We start from the raw sequence: 16431 nt of genomic DNA on the forward strand, positions 1-16431 counted from the left end.
AGTGTCCCAATGTAACTAGCGCTAGTCTTGAATAAAATGGTTTGGAAATAGCAAAGTGCTACTTGTATTTATGGCCCTATAACTTGCAAAAAAAAGCAAAGAACATGTAAACATTGGGTATTTCTAAACTCAGGACAAAATTTAGAAAATATTTAGCATGGGTGTTTTTTTGTGGTTGTAGATGTGTAACAGATTTTGGGGGTCAAAGTTAGAAAAAGTGTTTTTTTTCTATTTTTTTCTCATATTTTATAAAAAAAAATTATAATAAATTATAAGATATGATGAAAATAATGGTATCTTTGGAAAGTCCATTTAATGGCGAGAAAAACGGTATATAATATGTGTGGGTACAATAAATGAGCAAGAGGAAAATTACAGCTAAACACAAACACCACAAAAATGTAAAAATAGCCTTGGTCCCAAACGGACAGAAAATGGAAAAGTGCTGCGGTCATTAAGGGGTTAAAAGAGCCTTTTGCTGGTCATTGCCCCAAAGTAATCAGCTCTTTCACCTGTAAAAAAAAATACAATACCCCCCCCCCCCAACATTAAAACCCACCACCCACACACCCAACCCTACTCTAAAACCCACCCAATAATCCCCCCTTTAAAAAACCTAACACTACCCCCTTGAAGATCACAGTACCTTGAGACGTCTTCACCCAGCCGGGCACAAGTGGTCCTACAGAGGGTCCGAAGTCTTCATCCTATCCGACCAGAAGAGGACATCCAGACCGGCAGAAGGCTTCATCCAGGCGGCATCTTCTATCTTCATCCTTCCGGAGCGGGTCCATCTTCAAGACATCCGACGCAGAGCATCCTCTTCATCCGACGGCCGACGACTGAATGACTGGTCCTTTAAGTGACGTCATCCAAGATGGCGTCCCTTCAATTCCGATTGGCTGATAGAGTCCTATCAGCCAATCAGAATTAAGGTAGGAAAAATCCTATTGGCTGATGCATAGATAGGAAGATTGAATCTTATCTTAGGAAGGCATATTTACATATTGGCTATATTCTTAGATCTGCTATTCCAATAACTGATGTTGCTGCTGCTTCAACTTTTTGGTTGGACAGTCTAGCACAGTAGTTATCGGATCTTGATTTGACTAGCATTGTTTTTTACTTCAAAATGCTAATCATTTCATTTGTGATGCTATATTTGATATTATTAAGATTGATATTAAATCTTTAGCTATTCTATCTAGAAGAGCTTTATGGCTTAAATCATGGAATGCTGATATGGTGTCTAAATCTAGATTACTATCTTTATCCTTTCAAGGTAATAATTTATTTGGTTTTTAATTAATTGGATTCTATTATCTCCACTATTACTGGGGGTAAGGGATTTTTTCTGCCTCAAGAAATCTAAGGGTAAATTTAAAGCTCCCAATCATTTTCGTTTCTTTCGTCAGTCTAAGGAACAAAAAAAAAACTCCTTCCCCTAAGGCCTCTGGTTCAAATTGGAGACCATCCACGAATTGGAATAAATCCAAGCCTTATAAGAAACCAAATACAGCCCCTAAGACTGCATGAAGGTGCGGCCCTCAAACCAGTTCAGCTGGTGGAGGGCAGATTAAAATTATTTCAAGACATTTGGGCAGATTCTGTCCAAAATCAGTGGATTCAGGATATTGTTTCTCAGGGATATCGAATAGGTTTCAGAATAAGACCTCCCATGGGAAGATTCTTTCTTTCCCATGTTCCAACAAACCCTGTGAAGGCCCAGGCTTTTCTGAAGTGTGTTTCAGACCTAGAGCTTTCAGGAGTGATTGTTCCAGTTCCTCTACAGGAACAGGATTTGGGTTTTTATTCAAATCTGTTCATTGTCCCAAAGAAGGAGGATTCATTCAGACCAATTCTGGATCTGAAAAATTTGAATCGTTTTGTAAGAGTCCCAACTTTCTAGATGGTGACTATAAGAACTATTCTGCCTTTTGTTTAGCAAGGTCATTTCATGTCCACAATAGACAACAATTACAGGATGCTTATCTTCATATTCTGATTCACCCAGATCACTATCGGTTTCTGAGATTCTCTTTTCTAGACAAGCATTACCAATTTGTCGCTCTTCCGTTTGGCCTAGAGACAGCTCCGAGAATCTTTTCAAAGTTTCTCGGTGCCCTTCTGTCTGTAATCAGAGAGCAGCGTATTGCAGGGTTTCCTTATTTGGACGATATCTTGGTACTAGCTCAATCTTTTCATTTAGCAGAATCTCACATGAAACAACTTGTGTCGTTTCTTCAGACATGGTTGGAGGATCAATTTACAAAAGAGTTTCTTGATCCCTCAGACAAAGGTCATCTTTTAAGGTTTCCAGATGGATTCAGTGTCCATGACTCTTTCTTTGACAAAAAAGAGACAAATGAAGTTAGTGTTAGCTTGTCTAAACCTTCAGTCTCTATCATTCCCTTCAGTGGCTATGTGCATGGAAGTTTTAGGTCTCATGATTGCAGCATCAGACGCAATCCCCTTTGCTCATTTTCATATGAGACCTCTTCAGCTTTGCATGCTGCACCAATGGTGCAGGGATTATACTCAGATATCACAGTTGATATACTTAAGTCCCAACATTCGACAATCTCTGTCTTAGTGGTTAAACCATCACCTTATTGTTCAAGGTGCCTCCTTTGTTCGTCCTTCCTGGACTGATGCAAGTCTTACAGTTTGGGGAGCTGTCTGGGGGTCTCTGACAGCACAAGGGGTTTGGGAACCTCAGGAGGCGAGGTTACCAATCAATATTTTAGAACTCTGTGCTATTTTCAGATCACTTCAGGCTTGGCCTCTATTAAAGAGAGAACGTTATAGTCAATTCCAGACAGACAATATCACTACAGTGGCATATGTCAATCATCAAGGGGGGGGAGGGGCTGCTTACACCTTCTTCTAAAGGCGTTCTCCAAGATCATAATGGAACAATTGTATGTGTTTCTGATAGCTCCAGCTTGGCCTCTCAGGTTTTGGTATGCGGACCTTGTCAGGATGTCCAGTTGCCAACCTAGGCCACTTCCTTTAAGGCCAGACCTTCTGTCTCAAGGGCCGTTTTTCCATCAAGTAACACAAGTAAGTTGTCTGCTGTTTTTTAACACAGTCTTGTTTCTTTATTTTAGCATGCAAAAAAAGGGTTATAGACTTCCTTGAAAGGAATACACTTGATAGCACTCGAGAGTCTATTAAATATTTATATTGGAATATTTAGTGCAAAAATCAACTTGTGTTTTGGGGTTTATTGTGACAAAAATAAAACTTAACTTTTACTAAATAGCCAATATTAAAATATTAGTGGGAAGAGCTACATTAAAAACACACATTGGAGAGACTAACGTAATATCAGTACTTGCAGAGTCTATATAAATATTTTCCCAACTGTATCAAGAGAGGATTCTTATGAGTACAAGGGAAACAATTGTTTTACATATAGGACCAGCACATTCGTGTTTACAAACAGTTTGCACAATATATATTCGAATTGTGTGTTAATCAGAAGGTCAGATTCGATGAAGGTATAGAAACAGTGTGTTAGTGTTTAAATATCATATAAAATACGGTTGAAGCAAAACTGCAAATAAGCATTATATTTGTTGTTTACACCAAATACACCCACTATTCTGTTTCAACTTATCGTGTTAAAGTGGTACCAACCACCTTGCACATTATTACTGAATTTTGGAATTACCTTCTAAAGTTACCAATTGATTAAGGTAGCATAGCGGATATGTAATCAAAATTGGATAGTACAGTAAGTCCCCGACTTACGAACGAGTTCAATTCCGGGAACATGTTCTTAATTCCAACTGTATTGTAATTTATGTGAAAAGTATTATAAAACCTCACTTTGTAATAATTTTCACTTAAATTACAGTACAGTAGTACATAAAAAACAAACAATACTGTAAAGAAAACATTTTTAATGTACAGTAATGTAGTACATAATAAACAAACTATACCTGTACTATAAAGAAAACATTTTTAATGTACAGTAATGTAGTACATAATAAACAAACTATACCTGTACTGTAAAGAAAACATTTTTAATACCTATACTGTACTGTACATGTAAAATAAACAATACTATAAAACATTTTTAATCTTGCCTTCTCCCCTGTATAGTACAACAGCTTGTTTACAAGGGCTGGCATGGAGTGAACAGGCAAGTTACTGACTTGAGGAGGAAGAGGTGGGAGATGGTGGAGCTGAAGGATCGTCAGCAATAGTAATGGAGGGCGAGCTAGAATTTCACTCACACCTGATGTTGATGGCAGGGGTTCTGGTTCCTTGCTGGATTCAATTCTATCTACCCTCCTGAAAAAAGGATCCAGTGATGTCTGGATAGTAGCTTTTTTGTTCTCATCATAGATGCGACGGTAACACTGGATGGCATTCTGAACGGCGTACCGTTCTACATTTGGGTGCTGTGCCTCAAAAACTAACATTGCCTCCTCAAATAAAGAAAACCCCCTTGCCATTTCCTGTTTTGTTAATCATTTTGGTTCTTCAGTTACCTCTTCGTCCTTTTGCTGGGCCTAAACTCACCCTGACTGACTGTGTACTGCAGTTCACTAAAGTCAGCAGCAACAGCATAGCTCTCCCCTACCAATGAGGTGATGTTTGCACCACTAAACCAATAACTGTGCTAGCATACAGAACACTTTCAGCTGACACGCACGGCTATTGGTTTAAAAAAGCAAACGTCACCTCATTGAAGGAAAGTTCTGTGTCGTGGGCGGCCGGAACCTCTGAGTTTAGCAATCTGCAGCGGCACAGTCAGGGTGAGTTTAGCACCGTTTTTTTTAATAACTGATCCCTTAAACTCCACTTATTTTTAGTGATGGTAAATCCTAGCGTTTGTTAATTAAACACTCAGATTTACCATCGCTTTAAAGGAACAGTCAAGTCAATATTAAACTTTAATGATTCAAATAGGGTATGCAATTTTAAACAACTTTGCAATTTACTTTTATCATCACATTTGCTTTGTTCTCTTGGTATTCTTTGTTGAAAGCTAAAATTAGGTAGGTGTATATGCTAATTTCTAAGCCTTTGAAGGCCGCCTCTTTTATCAGGGGATTTGGACAGTTTTTTACAACTATAGGGTGTTAGTTCATGTGTACCATATAGATAATATTGTGCTCACGCCCATGGAGTTATCTAGTAGTCAACACTGATTGGCTAAAATGCAAGTCTGTCAAGAGAACTAAGATAAGGGGCAGTCTGTTGAGGCTTTGATACAAGGTAATCACAAAGGTAAAAAGTATATTAATATTACCATGTTGGTAATGCAAAACCCGGGGAATGGGCAATAAAGGGATTATCTATCTTTTTAAAAAATAAAAATTCTGAAGTAGACTGTCTCTTTAAGGAGATAACAGAAAATGTACATATCATTTTCTACCCACTTTATCTTTCTTTGTAATATGTCAAAACTTAAGTATTGAGTTTTTCACTTTCTATTTATGCTTAAAACAAACGGCTAGATTACGAGTTTTTGACGGTAAGGCTGTGCGGTGCTAACGAGCCTTTTTTTCTTACGACTCACTTAAGCCAGCGCTGGTATTACAGGTTTTCTTCAAGCCGACGGCAGCCTCAGAAAAGTGAGAGTTGAGCAAAATTTAGCTCCACATCTCACTGTAATTCCAGCGCTGCTTACGGTAGCGGTAAGCTGGCAAAACGTGCTCGTGCACGATTTCCCCATAGGAAACAATGGGGCTGAGCTGGCTGAAAAAAAAACCTAACACCTGCAAAAAAGCAGCGTTCAGCTCCTAATGTAGCCCCATTGTTTCCTATGGGGAAATTAATTTTATGTCTGCACCTAACACCCTAACATGAACCCCGAGTCTAAACATCCCTAATCTTACACTTATTAACCCCTAATCTGACGACCCCGACATTGTCACCACCTACATTATATTATTAACCCCTAATCTGCCGCTCCGGACACCGCCGCCACCGACATTATACTTATGAACCCTTAATCTACTGCCCCCAACATCGCCGAACCCTACATTATATTTATTAACCCCTAATCTGCCCCCCCTAATGTTGCCGCAACTATATTAAATTTATTAACCCCTAATCTGCCGCCGCCGCCAACGTCACCGCCACTATAATAAATTTATTAACCCCTAAACCTAAGTCTAACCCTAACACCCCCCTAACTTAAATATAATTTAAATACATCTAAATAAATTTACTACAATTAAATAAATTATTCCTATTTAAAACTAAATACTTACCGATAAAATAAACCCTAAGCTAGCTACAATATAAATAAGTTACATTGTATCTAGCTTAGGGTTTATTTTTATTTTACAGGCAAGTTTGTATTTATTTTAACTAGGTACAATAGTTATTAAATAGTTATAAACTATTTAATAACTTCCTAATTAAAATAAGTACAAATTTACCGGTAAAATAAATCCTAACCTAAATTACAATTACACCTAACACTACACTATCATTAAATTAATTAAATAAATTAACTACAATTAAATACAATTACATTAAATAAACTAAAGTACAAAAAAAACCACTAAATTACAGAAAATAAAAAAAGAATTTTTTTTAAACTAATTACACCTAATCTAATCCCCCTAATAAAATAAAAAAGCCCCCCAAAATAATAAAACACCCTATACTAAATTACAAATAGCCCTTAAAAGGGCCTTTTGCGGGGCATTGCCCCAAAGTAATCAGCTCTTTTACCTGTAAAAAAAAATACAATACCCCCCAACATTAAAACCCACCACCCACACAACCCACCCAATCCCCCCTTAAAAAAACCTAACACTACCCCCTTGAAGATCACCCTACCTTGAGCTGTCTTCACCCAGCCGGGCACAAGTGGACGTCCAGAGGGGCAGAAGTCTTCATCCGATCCGGCCAGAAGAGGTCCTCCAAGCGGCAGAAGTCTTCATCCAGGCGGCATCTTCTATCTTCTTCCATCCGGAGCGGAGCGGTTCCATCTTGAAGACATCCGACACGGAGCATCCTCTTCCATCCGATGGTAACTGAAGAACAAAGGTTCCTTTAAGGAACGTCATCCAAGATGACGTCCCTTCAATTCTGATTGGCTGATAGAATCCTATCAGCCAATCGGAATTAATGTAGGAAAAATCCTATTGGCTGATGCAATCAGCCAATAGGATTGATCTGGCATTCTATTTGCTGTTCCAATCAGCCAATAGAATGTGAGCTCAATCAATTGAACTTCAATCCTATTGGCTGATTGTATCAGCCAATAGGATTTTTTATACCTTAATTCCGATTGGCTGATAGGATTCAGCCAATCAGAATTGAAGGGACGCCATCTTGGATGACGTCACTTAAAGGAACCTTCATTCTTCAGTCGCCGTCGGATGGAAGATGATGCTCCGCGTCGGATGTCTTCAAGATGGACCCGCTCCGCTCCGGATGGAAGAAGATAGAAGATGCCGGTCTGGATGTCCTCTTCTGGCCGGATCAGATGAAGACTTCTGCCGCTCTGGACGTCCACTTGTGCCCGGCTGGGTGAAGACGGCTCAAGGTAGGGTGATCTTCAAGGGGGTAGTGTTAGGTTTTTTTAAGGGGGGATTGGGTGGGTTTTAGAGTAGGGTTGGGTGTGTGGGTGGTGGGTTTTAATGTTGAGGAGGGGTATTGTATTTTTTTTTTACAGGTAAAAGAGCTGATTACTTTGGGGCAATGCCCCGCAAAAGGCCCTTTTAAGGGCTATTTGTAATTTAGTATAGGGTAGGGAATTTTATTATTTTGGGGGGCTTTTTTATTTTATTAGGGGGATTAGATTAGGTGTAATTAGTTTAAAAAAAATTGTAATTCTTTTTTTATTTTCTGTAATTTAGTGTTTGTTTTTTGTACTTTGGTCTATTTAATTTAATTGTATTTAATTGTAGTTAATTGTAGGTAATTTATTTAATTCATTTAATGATAGTGTAGTGTTAGGTGTAATTGTAATTTAGGTTAGGATTTATTTTACAGGTAAATTTGTACTTATTTTAACTAGGAAGTTATTAAATAGTTAATAACTATTTAACCCTTTGAGTGCTAAGCTGGATTTAATATTTTTCTGATTTTTACTATTTAAAAAAAAAAAAAATGTTTTGACTCCCCCCCCCCCCCCAGATCCCCAAGACGATTAGCTTTCCAATGGTGGCTCTTGGGGGTCTGTAGCTGCTCAGATCCCTGAGATACAGGTTTCTAAGCAGCATGCCCCTTTCCCTATACTTTGTATTGTCAATTTTAAATAAAGTTGCGCTGTGACATCATCACGTCATTACGCATGACGTCACCGCACGTAACGGGAAGCCCCGGCGATGCCTGTCACTATGCAGGCCTGATCGCCGGGGTAGGAGCGGGTGGGAGCCCCCGTATCACCAAAAAGGTAGTTGAGTGCTAGCGACGGCTCTGAGCCGTCGTTAGCACTCAAGGGGTTAATAACTATTCTACCTAGTTAAAATAAATACAAAGTTGCCTGTAAAATAAAAATAAATCCTAAAATAGCTACAATGTAACTATTAGTTATATTGTAGCTAGCTTAGGGTTTATTTTATTGGTAAGTATTTAGTTTTAAATAGGATTCATTTATTTAATAGTAGTAAATTTATTTTGTTTTATTTAAATTATATTTAAGTTAGGGGGGTTAGGGTTAGACTTAGGTTTAGGGGTTAATAAATTTAATATAGTAGCGATGACGTTGGGGGCGGCAGATTAGGGGTTAATAAATGTAGGTAGATGTCGGCAATGTTAGGGACAGCAGATTAGGGGTTAATAAAATGTAACTAGTGTTTGCTAGGCGGGAGTGTGGTGGTTTAGGGGTTAATAAATTTATTAAAGTGGCGGCGATGTCCAGTCGGCAGATTAGGGTTTAAACATTTTAGTTAAGTGTTTCCAATGTGGGGGGGGGCTCGGTTTAGGGGTTAATAGGTAGTTTATGGGTGTTAGTGTACTTTTTAGCACTTTAGTTAAGAGCTTTATGTTCCGGCGTTAGCCCATAAAACTCTTAACTACTGACTTTTAAATGTGGTATCAGTCTTGACAGGAGAGGGTGTACCGCTCACTTTTTCAGGCGATCGTAATACCAGCGTTAGGAAAATCCCATTAAAAAGATAGGATACGCAATTGACGTAAGGGGATTTGCGGTATTCTAAAATCGCGGAAAAAAAGTGAGCGGTAGACCCTCTCCTGCCTGTCTCGTAATACCAGCGGGTGTTAAAAAGCAGCGTTGGGACCCCACAACGCTGCTTTTTTAAGCTAACGCAAGACTCGTAATCTAGCCGAAAGTTTGTTCTTTCTTTCTTCCTTCCTTCCTTTGCACTCTCAAACCGGTATATGTACACATCCCATGCTCACCGGTACTCACAAACAGCCGTTTTTGCATTCAGTGACTCAATAGGAAAAATCACATACAAATATAAAACACAACACACAGAATGGGCAACACTCACTTAGATGCATATGGCTAGGATAAACACCAGCTACAGCTTTTGGCCTATAGGTGATAAGCCCAGAAACTACGTCAAGGGGTTCCATTTATCAAGAACCAGAAGCTACTTTGGAGCTCTTGTGGTCCAGGCTTGCTGCTTGTTTGCCACAAGTTTAGAAGCAGTAGTCATCCAACTCGCTTGTTTGGGGTGATTAATAGTCCCTACTGGCATGCAGTAGGTTGTGCACGAGCATGAGTAGGCAGTGCTGCAATGTACAGGTAAATACTAACAGAACGACCTGTTCTGACTACAGCCAGTGAATGTCTGCCTGCTCTTCATGCTGTAAGATTGTTTAATAGCATGATCCTTTCAGCTTCAATAGTTCTTGGCACTGCTGTTTTTCTCTAGACACTGCTTCACTGACTTGTTTGGAGTCCAGCCAATCAAAAGCAAACAGGCTCTGTTTAAGAAAGCACAAGACTTTGCTCTGTTCACTTTTATACAATTCTTTGTAAGTTGTAGTTTATAGCCCTGGTGTTGGATGTGCTCCTGTCTGATTATCTGTGTTCTGTATCTTGTGTCCCATCTTCAAGTTTCTATATTCTTTTCAGTGAAGCATTATGCTAGACGCAATGCCGCTCTCCGAGAACTACAGCAACCTTCTTGTTTATCAGTCTTGCTACTGTCTGGTGAAACACTTGCAACACACTTTGTATTAACGCTCTTTGCATTCTTGGATCTCTGCATCACATTTCTGAAATTCTCATCACAATACTTTCCCTAATCCTGGATCTCTGTATGCAGCTCAGATCTCAGATTTGAAATGTTTTCCTGTTTTGCACTATTTGCAGCTAAAAGTAATTTCTATAAGTCATTTTCACATGTGCAACAACTCTCCTTGAGATACCTGCAGTGTAGGTTCCATAATGGCAGCCTACATGATTAAAGAGAGGTGCATTAAATATGTTTAGTATCCCTTTAAGACCAATAGAATTATTGTATAGAAAATTAGCAAATCTAGGTAAGTATCCCCGCTTGCTTATCTCCAAAAGTACTGTGCATATATTGTTACCAATGCAATACAATATCTCATGCTTTTTCCTTCCAAGTATTGGTTTTAATCACAACAATCCCCTTTATGGGGTGCATCCCTTTAACAAAGGATACCAAGAGAATTAAAGTAAATTTATAATAGAAGTAAATTGGAGAGATGTTTAAAATGTTAGTTTAATTTTGATTTTACTGTCCCTTTAAACACAAATGTATTCAAACAGGAAACAAAACTGTTTTATATAAGCCCTACAAAAATGGCTTAAAGGGATGTTAAACAGTCTGCTTCATTGTTGTTACAATTGCTAAGCAATCTTATATTTAGAATCACAATTTGTATTATTTATATATTTAAATGGATTTTACCTTTTATATATATATATCCCTGCATGTGTGCAGTGTCCTTCATTTCTTGACACAGCCTTATAAGGAGGAGGCAGCCTCTGCAGGAAGGTTTATCTTAGCCTGATGTCATAAAACTTCTAGGCTGGTTACTATTAAGTGAATAGACTAGATCAGTGTTTTTCAACCAGTGTGCCGTGGCACACTAGTGTGCCGTGAGAGATCCTCAGGTGTGCCACGGCAGACTGACAACAGTGTGACATATTTTTTAAACTTTGCTTGTTTTTTACTCCCAGTGCAGGGGTAGTTTGTAGGAGGCATGGCATAACAGCACAATACATACAGTATGTGTGTGTTTGTGTGTATGTATATATATATATATATATATATATATATATATGCTGTATTAGGCTACAATGTGTGATTTTTTTTTAACATTTTGGGATGGTGGTGTGCCACAGGATTTTTTAATGTAAAAAAGTGTGCCACGGCAAAAAAAGGTTAAAAATCACTGGACTAGATAACAGGGAGTCACACTTGCTCATGCCTAGATCATACAGAATGTAACCTAAGTTTCAAAGATGTCAGCTCTCATATCACACTGGGGGCAGGGGCTACACTGTGTATTTCTAAGTGCTGATTATGCAAGAAAACAAGTACGTTGTTAGCTGTTTTTTACTCTGTTTCTTTTTAGATTTCATTTAAAGGCACACTGAACCCAATTGTTTTATTTTGTGATTCAGATAGAGCATGCAATTTTAAGCAACTTTCTAATTCTCTTGGTATGTTTATTTTAAAAGCAAGAATGTAAGTTTAGATGCCGGCCAACTTTTGGTGAACAACTTGGGTTGTCCTTGTTGATTGGACAGCACCAATAAACAAGTGCTGTCCATGCTTTTTCAAATAAAGATAGCAAGAGAACGAATAAAATTTGATAATAGGAGTAAATTAGAAAGTTGACTGAGGATTAACACTGACGTAACAGCTATCATACAGGCTGTGTGAACACCGCACCAGGATAGGTCAACATTGCAGTTTTGAGCTCAGCAAGTGAAGATGCCAATCTACCGAGTGAACTCTCAAGCCAGACCGCTTGTATAACAAGGTACCCGGTGTGCTGTTTAGTGGTGAATGAATATGTTGAAATCACGGTAAGGTTTGGCTTTATAGTCTTGCTTAAACTCTCCAACAGTCCAGATTTATTTCCACACTGCACTGACTGTTAACCCCCTGGTGGGATATCTGATGTAACAGTTTCCTACAAATCTAAGTTTTGATTGGCCTATACCGGCTTCAAGTGACTTCCCACTACAATAATAACACAGGTTGGAAGGAAGGAAAAAGCTGCTTTGATAAATCCGTGCCTGTTGGGAATTAGTAGTCACCTTTTTGAGCGTTTATACCAGAACGTGTTTTTTACACTTATGTGCCTGTGCCTGGTATTGGAGCCTTCACTCGCTCTACTTTAAGGCCCCATATTCTTACTTGGCAACTGTTGCAAATTTTCTATACTGCAGATTATCATTGTGTCATTTTTTACAACGTCTTGTTTCTTTGCACACTATGATTAATGCTGGCCCAGCTTAGTAGCCGTTTGCAGTTAACATGTCTGTTTCAAGAGATATCCCGAATAATGTGTACACATAGGGGCCTATCTATCAAGCTCGCCAGAAACAGCAGTTATGAAGCAGCGGTCACAAAGACCGCTGCTCCATAACCCTGTCCGCCTGCTCTGAGCAGGCGGACAGACATCGCCGGAATTCAACCCGATCGGGTTGATTGACACCTCCCTGCTGGCGGCCCATTGGCCGCGAGTCTGCAGGGGGCGGCGTTGCACCTGCAGCTCTTGTGAGCTGCTGGTGAAATGCTGAATACGGAGAGCGTATTGCTCTCCGTATTCAGCGAGGTCTGGCGGACCTGATCTGCACTGTCGGATCAGGTCCGCCAGACTTTGTTAAATAAAGGCCCTAGCCCGTGGTGCTAGTTCTTTATTTAATGCAAGAGTATACCTTTTGAAATCTGGGTGGAGGATAGACGGTCTGATTTGTTAAGTCACACCCATAAGTACTAATAAAGCGTTAGAAACCAATATGCAGCCTTTGTCCTTCTTTGATTGATATTGGTATTTAATCAATCCTTTCTTAGCAAGTATAGTTTTATAGTATTTTGGGACTGCTAGCACTGTTTTGGTATACGGATTGGAATTGAGAAGTGCACCTCTATGTTTAAACTTTTTGCTGCATAAATTAGAAAGTTGCTTAAAATTGCATGCTCTATCTGAATTATGAAAGTAAAAATTTGGGTTCAGTGTCCCTTTAAAGGGAGAGTCTACTCCAGAATTTGTATTGTTTAAAAAGATAGATAATCCCTTTATTACCCATTCCCCAGTTTTGAAAAACCAACACAATTATATTAAAGGGACACTGAACCCAAATGTTTTCTTTCGTAATTCAGATATAGCATGCAATTTTAAGCAACTTTCTAATTTACTCCTATTATCACATTTTCTTCATTCTCTTGGTATTTGAAAAGCAAGAAAGTAAGTTCATTTTTTGTGAACAACCTGGATTGTTCTTGCTGATTGGTGGATAAATTCACCCACTAATAAACAAGTGCTGTCCAGAGTTCTCAACCAAAAATGGGCTGACTCATTAGCTTTGATGCCTTCTTTTTCAAATAAAGATAGCAAGAGAATGAATAAAAGTTGATAATATGAGTAAATTAGAAAGTTGCTTAAAATTGCATGCTCTATCTGCATCACGAAAAAAAAATTTGGGTTCAGTGTCCCTTTAATACACTTTTAACCTCTGTGATTACCTTGTATCTAAGCCTCTGCAGACTGCCCCCCTTAGCTCAGTTCTTTTGACAGACTTGCATTTTAGCCAATCAGTTGTGACCCACAATGTTGTTATCTATATGGCACACATGAACTAGCACTTTCTAGCTGCGAACAACTGTCAAAATGCACTGAGATAAGAGGCAGCCTTCAAGGGCTTAGAATTGAGCATATGAGTCTACCTAGGTTTAGCTGTCAATAAAGAGATATAGAAACATGCAGTTGGGTGACTTCTGTGCCTCTGAGCTAGTCTTTGCCTCCACCAAATTTAATCAGAGAGTTGTATGTTCTATTAACATTGAAAAATAGACTCTTTGAAAGGGACCCTTTACTCCAGAATGTTTATTATTTAAAAATATAGATAATCCCTTTATTGCCCATTACCCAGTGTTGCATAACCAACTGTTATATTAATGTTGTTTTACATTTGTGATTACCTTGTAGCTAAGCCTCTGCAGACCGCCCCTTATTTCAGTTCTTTTGACAGACTTGCATATCAGGCAATTAGTGCTGACTCTTAAATAACTCCATGGGCGTAAGCAAAATGAACTAACGCCCTCTAGCTGTGAAAAACTATGAAATGCTTTCAGATAAGAGGCAGCCTTCAAGGGCTTAGAAATTAGCATGTTAGCCTACCTAGGTTTAGCTTTCAACAAAGAATACCAAGAGAACAAAGCAAATTTGAAGATACAAGTAAAATAGTTGTTTTAAATAGCATGCCCTATATGAATCTTGAAAGTTTAATTTTGACTAGCCTTTCCCTTTAACATATTTGCTTTTACCGAAGGAGCACTGTTTAATATCCCTTTGAAAGGCAGTAGGTTAGAGAACCAGGAAGTGCTTGTCATAAAAAAAATGTAACTTTCCCACTGAGTTGTAACAATCAAGCAGGGTGTTTTGCATCATACTAAACATGTTTTATGACAATTTATTTGCTAAAACATATTCACAATCGATATTTCTTGTAACTTTGCACACAAATATATTTAGATAATAAGTTTTGTTCAGTGAGAAGGAAATAAAACTGATCCCTCATGATTATCTCTGTAATTATCCATGATGGTATCAGCTGGAGGAATATGCATAATTTATACAATATCAGCCAAATGAGAGTGTGCGCACACAGCAGGGGGGCACATGCAGCTGTGATATGAGGGGTTGGTTTCCAGTAGAACTACAAGCTGTTTTGTTTGTGACACCTAGGAACAAATGAAAAAATAGCAATGCAAAAAATATACTCTTCAATAAATACTAATTTACATATACACACCACATGTATTTGGATATAATCTATTAAAATTAAAACTTAAATGCAGTTGCTTTTAGCAAATAATAATAATGCATAAATAAAATAATTACAGCCTTGTGGTCAGCCATTTGCCAATATATTCATATACACGATTAATAGCTTTCATAGTATCAAGATGACAGCCTTCTGCTCTAAACACATGAAAGTTTTAGACAAGGTGCCTACAGCAAAGACTATAGAGTCTGCAATGGAGTACTGGGAGTTAACTGAACACATTGCTGAGCCAATGACAAGAGGCATATATGTGCAACCATTAATCCCCAGCTTGCTCCCAGTAGTGCACTGCTGCTACTGAGCGTACCTATGTATGCTTTTCATCCAAGGATACTATGGGCTCCATTTATTCAGCAGCAGATGCTGCTTCAGAGGCCCATCGTTTCGGGCTCACCTGAAACAGGAGTAAAGAAGCAGCGGTCGTAAGGTGGCGGATTGAAATCATCCCGATACGATGATTGACAGTCCCTGCTAGCAGACGATTGCCCACCAATGAGCAGGGGGCGGCATAGCAGGGGCGGAACTACCATTGGTGCAACAGGTGCAGTCGCACAAGGGCCCAAGAGCTGGAGGGGGCCCATAACAGCCAATCTATACATAGTTGTGTGCAGAATGTTTACAATCCTTATGAACATTTTATTAGTGCAGGTTGTAGGTCCATCTCTCTATTGAACTGTCTGTCTATCATTATACAAAGCAGAATGTATATTCCTATCATTATATTACTGGTATAAATATCCAAGTTTTTCATACATGGTCCCAGTAAGTTTCTTAGTCTATAAACATTAGTGGGGTTCAACCTTGGTTAACGGTCAAATTGAGATACTGACTTGTTTTTCAGAATATATTTACAAAATACATATGTGTCTATTATAGCTTAGTGACAAGTGCCATCTTCCCAGGGAAAAATATTCTGACTACTAAATCTTAGCTCATTAACAAAAATGTTAATTCATCTGTAATTATTGTTAGCCAATCATTTATGTGAACCTAACCTTATCAGTTGGGGTGGTGTTAAAAGTTTTCCATAAAATACACACTCACCCACAAGGAGGGGACACAAGCAGACGGCACAAGGGGCCACACTGAGCATGCATGATGACCACACCCTGTCCAGAGGAGATGGGAGGCTAAGCTGACCAGATAGACAAGTCAGGATAATGGCAAGAGAGGGTCCAGGGGTAACCTAAGAGGGTCTTTTTACACTGAACCCCAGTGAATAATCCCACAATGTTGATAACTATGAAACAAATCCACATATATGAAACAGTTTTGTTAATATGATTTATGCTCTTTGCATTTATATTCAAAGTTTTATTATTGAATCAGGTGAGTTAATCCATTCTGGTTTGCCCTTTATAGTCACAAATATTTTGTTAGGTAATTCCTGTTACCCTGGTCTTATCTGTCGACAATAACACTGGGTCGATCAGGAATCTGGTAATAATATCATTTTCTTATGGTTTGCCATGATTATTATTACC

The 16431-nt window shown here is 38.6% G+C and overlaps 2 protein-coding genes across 3 annotated transcripts in view; one reads left to right on the forward strand and one right to left on the reverse strand.

Moving 5' to 3' along the window:
• SCML2 (Scm polycomb group protein like 2) overlaps positions 1-4137 on the forward strand; it is a 787256-nt gene extending 783119 nt beyond the window's left edge. Inside the window, exon 15 of the mRNA XM_053707393.1 lies at positions 4111-4137. The gene's annotated coding sequence lies outside the window, so the exon portion shown is untranslated. The remainder of the gene's footprint in view (positions 1-4110) is intronic.
• Positions 1-16431, reverse strand: part of RAI2 (retinoic acid induced 2) — a 138295-nt gene that overhangs the window by 30237 nt on the left and 91627 nt on the right. The window lies entirely within an intron of this gene.

This window comes from Bombina bombina, chromosome 3 (genome assembly GCF_027579735.1).
Source record: "Bombina bombina isolate aBomBom1 chromosome 3, aBomBom1.pri, whole genome shotgun sequence".
In the NCBI taxonomy this organism is placed as follows: Eukaryota; Metazoa; Chordata; class Amphibia; order Anura; family Bombinatoridae; genus Bombina; species Bombina bombina.